General features: G+C 33.6%; 1 long non-coding RNA gene across 1 annotated transcript in view; it reads right to left on the bottom strand.

Annotated features, from left to right (window-relative positions):
• Positions 1-1,764: 1,764 nt before the first annotated feature.
• The window catches only part of LOC117101503, a 17,855-nt gene continuing 10,814 nt past the window's right edge, over positions 1,765-8,805 (bottom strand). Inside the window, exon 3 of the long non-coding RNA XR_004444288.1 lies at positions 1,765-1,776. This is a non-coding gene — a long non-coding RNA (uncharacterized LOC117101503). The remainder of the gene's footprint in view (positions 1,777-8,805) is intronic.

The following is an 8,805-nucleotide window of genomic DNA, read 5'->3' on the forward strand; positions in this document are numbered from 1 at the left end:
GGCGCAATTCTGCATTGCCCAGCTGCTTAAAGATGATTTGGCTTTCACTTTTCTGTTAGCTTCTCCAAATGATGCATAAACACTGTTTATTAAGTATACTTTTTTTATATAAACATTATTCAGCATTGCAGCTCATGTAAACATGAACACATCAACACTAAATATCAAAGCATTAACGAATCTAAACATAAAGTTCGGTTCGGTTAATTATCTTTTGATCAACACTGCCCTCTATAGCTTACCTCATTATAAACTTGCTTACGGAATCGAAGCTCGCGAAAACGAGTTATACAAACGACGATACTCGCCTACAACAGTCGATCTTTTTTGTGTAAACCATTTGAAATCGGGGACAGACCCAATGTTTGTTTGTTTTTTTTTTTTTAATAAAGCAAATCAATTAAAGGTTCTAAAGGAGTATTCATTTTAAAATACATGATCTTAATAGACCTCAATGGGCCCCAACCTTTAGTTGTCGTTGTTAAAATCCCGCAAAACGACAGCGGTTACATACAGTCATGCAATTCTATGTTTTTGAGTCCACGTGAGTCAGATTTTCACAGAGAATTTTTAACAGTGGAAAATCCCAATTTGTTTTGTTGATGATCCGGAATAGGGTGTGGAGTGGATGTGGGGACCATTTAAATAAAAGGGTATTTATTACTGGTCCCGCTTACCAAATATCACGTTCTGTTTTATTGCGACTCCAGAAAATCTCTTAAATGGCCTTCCAATAAAATTGTCTCTTTTGAATTACAGTGTTATTAACAAGTGAATTAAAACGATAATTTGAAAAAGAAAAAATAAAAGAAACACCCACACAAATCTTACATTAATTAATTGCTCGTTTAAAGGGATACAGTATGTTACCAACATACAATCAGACGAAATTTAACTTTTAATTAAAAAAAATAAATTACCATACCAGCCAATTAGAATACTAGAGCAGTGGTATAATTTATGTTAAATTCGGCAAGTTCTAATTTTAAATTGAAAGCTAAAGCCCCACTTATACGAAGTAAACAATCAACATTGTGCAGTGTATTAAGGCGTTGTCCACACTATTTTATATAACATATACCTGTGATTTGCCCTTATATGGGTATCAATGATATCATCATACCCATATTTGGGTGTGATATGACATCTCGGAATGCCCAAATATAGAAAAATCAGATATCACTAAAAATGTGTATGGAGAGATCTTACCACACACGTTTTTTATAACTTACACGCTTATTATTTGAGTAAAAGAAAATTTAATAGGCCTATGTTAATTATAATGGGTTTTTACTGGAATGTAATTTTCATAATTAATAATTAACCAGTGAATAAGCATTTATTTTTGTTTCTTAATCCCCACCAGAATTATATTCAATCTAATCCGTTAGAATATCTCGTGACCTGGTTTTCCGTTTACCACCCGCTCCATTTTAGAAGCGTCTTGTTAATGTATGCATAACAACTAAGCCAGACCCTAGTGGATATACTGTAATAACGTCTAGGCCAAAAATTAATCAACTAAAATTACGAGTACGTCAGTCTGACCCACTAAAACCTTCGTTCTCGCGCTGTTGACCATTTGTATAATTCATCGTACACGTTGATAGGATATAATACAGAGGCCTTTGTACTCGGAGGACTGGCAGAGTCCGCCTAGGGTATTGAGGCTATCCACACCGACTGATTTCCATTAGGTACACGGGCTGACAATCTGACCATGAACGTATACACAAAAACAACGTGTATACTGTAATTCTATTAACGAAAAAAGTTCTAAAAAATTTTGTTAGATAGTCGTCCGCTTACCAAGCATCGTGTGAGTATTGAGCTGAATTTGATAGAACTCAATTAGACCTACTGTAATTAAATTGGAATGTTAATCAAATTGCGTTACTTTTATTTAAAACTGTGCATCTAACAAATATAAGTACATAATGAATATACATTTGCGAATAATATACGATATAATTTTAGTTCTGAAGTCATATTTTTCGTTAATTTCATAAAGTAATTACACAAGAGTCAGTAACATATACAGTATTTATACACGTTGGAAGTCAGCATATAAGTGTTATGATTAAGGTAAAATGTGAACGCCATTTCGTCTTTCCATACATGAGATGTATATAAATTATAACCCATATATTAGTACCTCTTTTAAGGGACAAAAAATGTGCTATAGGGGTATTAGCCTGGTAAGCATGTTAGGCAAACTACCGTAGGCTGTCATGTCCTGTACGAGAGAATGAAACGAATAGGCCTAACTAAAGAAATTTTTGACGAGTCCCAGACAGGCTTCAGTAGAAGAAGAAAGAGAGGAAGACTAATGGTAAGAAGATAGTGATAATGATGATGACGATAGCAATGTTGATGACGTTGACGTCGATGACGTTGACGGCCAAGGTTGGTTTGAAAAATCTATTACTTTAATTATGTGAAGTTATACCTTCTACCATGTATGATTGCAGTTCAGAGAATAATCTGTACCGTATTTATTCGAATAAACACCCTGGGGGCGTTTATTGTTGAGAAGGGTTTTTGTGGGGCGTTTATACGAAAGAGGCGTTTATTCGAGGGAGGCGTTTATTTATTTTGTTTTATTTATTTATTTTTATATTTTTGGTGTAAAATGGATACGTATATACTCAAATAAACGCCCTTTGATTTCACTGTAAATGTGGAACGGCATATTGATCCCAACCAGGTTAGAATAATGTGGTTCTGGAGTAGAACATGTGTGTTGAGAATGATGTTGATCCCGTAAGGTGTTTATTCGAAGAAGGCGTTTATTCCAAGTGAGAATCTGAGGGAGCGTTTATTCGAGGGGTCATTTATTCAAAGTAGGGCGTTTATTCAAAGTGGGCGTTTATTCAAAGTGGGGCGTTTATTCAAAATTGGACGTTTATTTAAATTGTGGCGTTTATTCGAATAAATACGGTAAATAAATAATTTTAATCATGAGAAAATATTCCTCCCCAGCCTTGTTAAGAGACTTAATTATCACCAACCAACATCGAACTTATATCACCACAGTCTTAAATAAGTTTCTTCTTGTTTTGCATAAACGTGTCGGAACAATCACGTGGTGAAGATATTATGATATTGGTATCGTCCCCTAATGTATAGAAGCACAAAACCAGGGCGCTGCTTGATATTTGAGACGGAAACAAGACAGGAGCGATCATTGTAAATTGGTCTGCGCGTGTCGAGGTGTCGGCTGCATTCAATTCAATGCATAATTCAGCACTTTTATCGTATGCATATAAATGGATTCATATGATGAAGACATTGAAGATTAACTAGAAACATAGAAATTCCTTCAAGCGTGTGGGTTTTGAAATTGATGACGTCACTTTCATTAATATGACGTCATCTTGGTTTTATTGCAATTAAAAATAATATTACTAATTCTTTTTCAATCGCGCAAATGTTTATAATAATCAAAAGAACGGTTTACTCGATTGTAAGAAGAGCTAAGTTCTGCAGTAACTTATAACTGAATCTGACGTAGGAATCTTTGTTTAACAATGGTAACAATGGGGATGTTCTGCTGTCCTAGCAGGTAGAGGAAATGATTGGTCAACATCCCCCATTTTCCATTATGTCCTCATTTCCGTGTTTCATTGTGATATTGTGACCGCAACAGGAATAATGTTATTTACTTCGTTAATGAGTAATAAGATAGTGCCGTGTTATTTATTGTCGCTGATGAATGGTTTCTGTGAATAATTAGATTTTCACTATAGGATAAATTGTAAGACAGCGCACATAAACGTGGTTACGGACCTGTCATTTATTTTTTTAAAATACGGTACGCCATAGGCGGATTCAAGGGGGCCCATCCGCCCCCTAAAAAAAAAAACAAAAAAAACTGAAGATAAAAATTACATTCAAATTGTTTTGTTTTAGCACTAATTTCACTGTTCTCTGGTTTTAGAATGCCGTTTATGGTCATCTAGAAGTGCCTAGTTATACTATTTGGTACCCAAGCCCCAATCATGGTGGTGATGAGGTGGTCGGGGCCCCGCTATCTGTAAAAATGACTTTCTTGGCCCCTGTATTTCTAATTGCTGGACCCATCAGCCAGTCACAATAGGTTGTGTTCTGGATGTTTAATATCAATGGGAATTGTGGCTTGATTCATGAAAGGGGAATTTCAATTAAAACAAATTATAGGGCTTACCCATATTTTTTTTTTCTGTGAAACGCGTGTAGCGCTGACATTATTTAATAGAAACGCTGTTTTCATTGATATTTCAGAGCAAAGCTTTAATGATGTTTCCGACTGAGTAAGCAAGACACACAAAAAAGGAAATTAGGTTTTAGCGCGCAGGTGTGATCCTTCGCCTGGTTGCTGACGAGTCAAAGCTCTGGTGTAAACATCCCATAATGCACGTTCGCTACGATCCACAGGAGAGCAATCTCTTCCGGTAATATCAGTCAAAAACACAGAGAAAGGCTAAATGTTGTAGTTCACCCCAAAATTAGTATTCTACGGTCCTAGTGAGTTTTCAATCTGACTTGGACAATTGAATTATTCCCGTTGTGTTTTTGTTCTATGATAGCCCTCGTTTTTTCTCATCAATTATCAAACTTGGGTCACTTTTGTAAGAGACTCCCTGGCTTTTTATTTGAAACTAGACAGATAGACATTTAGGCCTATAGCGTACTTAGTAGTAGCCTATAAATGACAGGGGGAGGGTGGGGGAAAGGAAACTGGTGTGGTCACTAGCTGGGAGGAATGAAGAAAAGCCTAAGGTATAATTCCTTTGCTTAGCATGTTTTCAGCGTGGGCCTTGGGGGCGGGGGATCTTGGGGTAGGGAATCTTGGGGAGGGGATATTGGAGGTGTGTGTGTAAACAGCTAGGCACTATAGTGCAAACCTTTTCTAGGAGTTCCTAACAATAACCTTTAGATACGCCAATGCAGACAGATAAGGGACCGTCCAAATTGGTCCTCGCCAATGAACCGAATAACATGCGACATCCACTATGTCAACTTCTACAGCGTCGGTGACCATTAATTCAGTTTCAAAACTTGTTTATGGGTCCGATTTTAGTCCACACCTCTACCAAGCAAGAAGTAGCTTATAATGACCAGTAGTAAAACGCAGTGGCGGATTCAAGGGGCCCGGTCGCCACCCCCCCCCCCAAAAAAAAATATTCCCAAATTGTATAAAAAGTTTAGAGAAAAAGAAATTGTATTCAAAGTCTGAGAGTGCCATTTCGGCCATCTATTTGCCATAATCATAAATTTTCTTGCCTCTATTTTGAATTCCTGGATCCGCCACTGATAGTCTCCCGTTTTCAGATTTTGGGGCTCACTTTTTACTTCACACAAACGAAATATGGACAATTCAATACATACCGTACCTGTATACATGTTATAGGCCTAGGCCTATATGACATTTCTGATATGCAGTGTACTGTAAACCTAGATGGCGCGATTGAATTATTTAACAGTCAATAAAAAATAAATGTCGAAATAAAAGTCGTGAAATTGTCAATTCGGTCAAGTTTATTCATATAATTCATAGCCACAGAGAATAAAGTGACATAAATCTGTGACTCAAATGTATCCGATTTGCTTTCGATTAAAAGCACAAAAATATAGAACATTTTTTTAGATAAACTAATGCGCATTTACATTTTTATTGTTCGTGTCTTGTATATAGAATAAAAGTGCTAAATATCATTTCCTTTCAGGGCGGTGCATTTTAACAGATATGTATAGCCTATATACCTGCGTAGAACCATAATGAAACTAATATCTTATAACAAATATAGTGAAAATGCGTTTTTATCAATATCCACAAAAAATGGAAGGCTTCTATTTTGTTCTCGAATAAATATGTGAATATTTTATTACAGATATGATATTTTTAAAACTGAAATTTGGGACGATAGTATAGCTTTTTAATATCTTTAATAGAATAAGGATAGATTGTTCGCGTGATCAAACGTGTTACCGAATAAAACTCTATGGCCCGAAACATTAGTTTTTCGCCCTAACAAAATACAATAGCCAATAGGCCTAATTGATATTGATAAAACAATAGCAATGTTCTATTTATACCATTTATGACTTTTTCAGCGTTTCTCTAAAGACAGTTTTGCACCCCAAAATTATCATTGCTTAAAATTCAAACGTGCTGATTTATTTCATTTAATACCATTTGTATGTTACAGAAAGACAAATACAGACCCCCTCCCCGATAAATATTTGGTTTATTTCTTTTACATAATGACTCAAAAATTGCACAATATAATTTAAAATGCAGCCTTAGTTTAACACCAAGTTCATCTCTATTTCAAAATTTCTTTAATGATAGGCTTTTAAGATTAGGCCTACTAATAATAATAATAATATTTAAAATAATGATGATGATGATGATTATTATTATTAGTATTAGTAGTAGTACTGTTGTTGACCAGCAGCTGTTTTAACAGACTATACAGTATATTATTGTTGTTCATTTAAAAGAAACATATTTTTTATTCTAAAACATTATTTTTTTATCTTTATTATTAGTAGTAGTATTGTTGGCCAGCAGCTGTCTTAACAAACTATAGAGTATATTATTATTGTTCTGGTGGTGGTATATTGTTTTTGTTCGTTATTATCATTATTGTTGTTGATATTATTATTGTTATTTTGTAATTGTTATTATTGTTCTTGTTATTGTTCGTTATTATTATTGTTCGTTATTATTATTATAATTATAATTATTATTATTATTATTATTAGTTTTATTATTATTATTGTTCTTGTTATTGTTCGTTATTATTATTATTATTAGTAGTAGTAGTAGTAGTATTAGTAGTAGTAGTAGTAGTGGTAGTAGTAGTAGTAGTAGTAGTAACATTGCTATTATTATTACTATTATTATTATTATTATTATTATTATTATCATCATCATCATCATTATCATCATCATTATCATCATCATTACAATTATTATTATTATTATTATTATTATTATTATTATTATTATTATTGTCATCATTATTGTAAATGTAGAATACATGAACCGTTCCTCTTTTAAAAACAAATAATCCTACATTTGTCTAGCTCGCCTTTGATGTTACAGAAATTTTCTCCAAATAAATTTTCATATCAATGGTTGATTTGTATTAGCCATCACACCCTTCAAAGCACTAAGCCAGATTCCTTTGAGTTTCATGTCATATCGGTCGACTTTTACTTTTCCGGTTACATTACTTCGACCGATACGATTTAACGCATTTCTAAATTGGATAATTTTTTTGGAAGGTTCCATTTTACGATGTCTCGTCTTCCAACTACACTGTTGAACCATAAAAATGAAACACAAACATTTATCCAAATATTCCGAATTAGTTTAGATAATAGAGCCATAAATAGTCCCAAGGACCTGTTTGTATTCGGTTAAACCTCGTTAATATTTCATAAACCAATTTAATGTTCGTATTCTCAGTAGAGAAATAAATTCCGATAAACGTATGATGAGGCGTTGGAACTACTCTGCCTGTTATCGCTACCTTTCCCTACCTACTATTTTACACGGATAAAGAACCAATATATTACACTCATAGAAATATGAAATAAGTGACTGGCTGGAGTTTGGTTATTAACAATGCAGAAGAGTGATGGGAACGAAGGTGACATCAATTCTATCCTAAGCTCGAATCTCTTGGGAACTTTGGCCACGCTCCGCTGAAGAAGTCAATCGGAGACTTCACAGTTTCCAAATAGATCGGCATAAATTAGGCCTAGAGTCTATGTAAGCTTATAGATAGTGTGTTCGAGAATGATTGCTACGGTACTGCTTCACCGGCCTTCAACGTCCGCCAAAAATGATCAAGCAACAAGGTAGACGAGTCTTTTTACATTGGTTAAGGCTAAGAGTGTACGGCTTATTTTTATAGTCTAAAATTTGTTCCTTCTCTCAAAAAAAAAATTACAGACGAGAAAATACAACAATGGCAACGACTCTCCGAAACCCCAAAACGTTAAGCGGGCATAATACAGTTTTTCTCTTTAATAAAATAAATATGATCAGGCCTTATAAAATTACAATTATCTGTTTTAATTCGACTGCTAATTATTAATTATTTGTTTCTGTATAGAAAAACCTTGAAACAGGCTAAATAAAACACCTATCACGCTTCAATAGATACGAAAATATGATGACACCAACGTTAAATAAATGTTTGCAGGTTGATCGTTTAAAGGCCTATTTGAATATTACTCCAAAGACACATACGAAGAGTAGCAACACAACAACAAAAACAGCATAAACAAGCAAAAACATATTAACAACATTTAGCGCATTTTTTTTTGTAATCGTCTGCAACCCACGTTGATATAAGTGACTTCATATATATCATCAATACCTCTAAGATTTTCTACTAACATTGTTCTATCTCAAATAAAATGTATAATTCGTGATGTTATTAATAAAGGTCAACCAAGCACGAAAGCCTATTATAAATTAACGACATGTCTGAATTATAATCAAATAAGAGTTGAAAATTTAGTAAAACATATATATTCCTATATAATATGTATGTATATATATTATATATATATATACATATAGATATACATACATATAATATATAATATATATGTATATATATATGTATATATATATATGTATATATATACATAGATATATATATAAATATATATATATAAATATATATATACTGTCTCTTATACACATCTAGATGTGTATAAGAGACAGGATGTAAGCAGACGATGACTAACTATAGACCCATCTCCGTGGTTTGCCATATTTCAAAAATTGTTGAAAGAGAA

The sequence above is a fragment of the Anneissia japonica genome, unplaced genomic scaffold, assembly GCF_011630105.1.
Source record: "Anneissia japonica isolate Jap-2015-1 unplaced genomic scaffold, ASM1163010v1 scaffold287998_len430063_cov162, whole genome shotgun sequence".
Lineage (NCBI taxonomy): Eukaryota > Metazoa > Echinodermata > Crinoidea > Comatulida > Comatulidae > Anneissia > Anneissia japonica.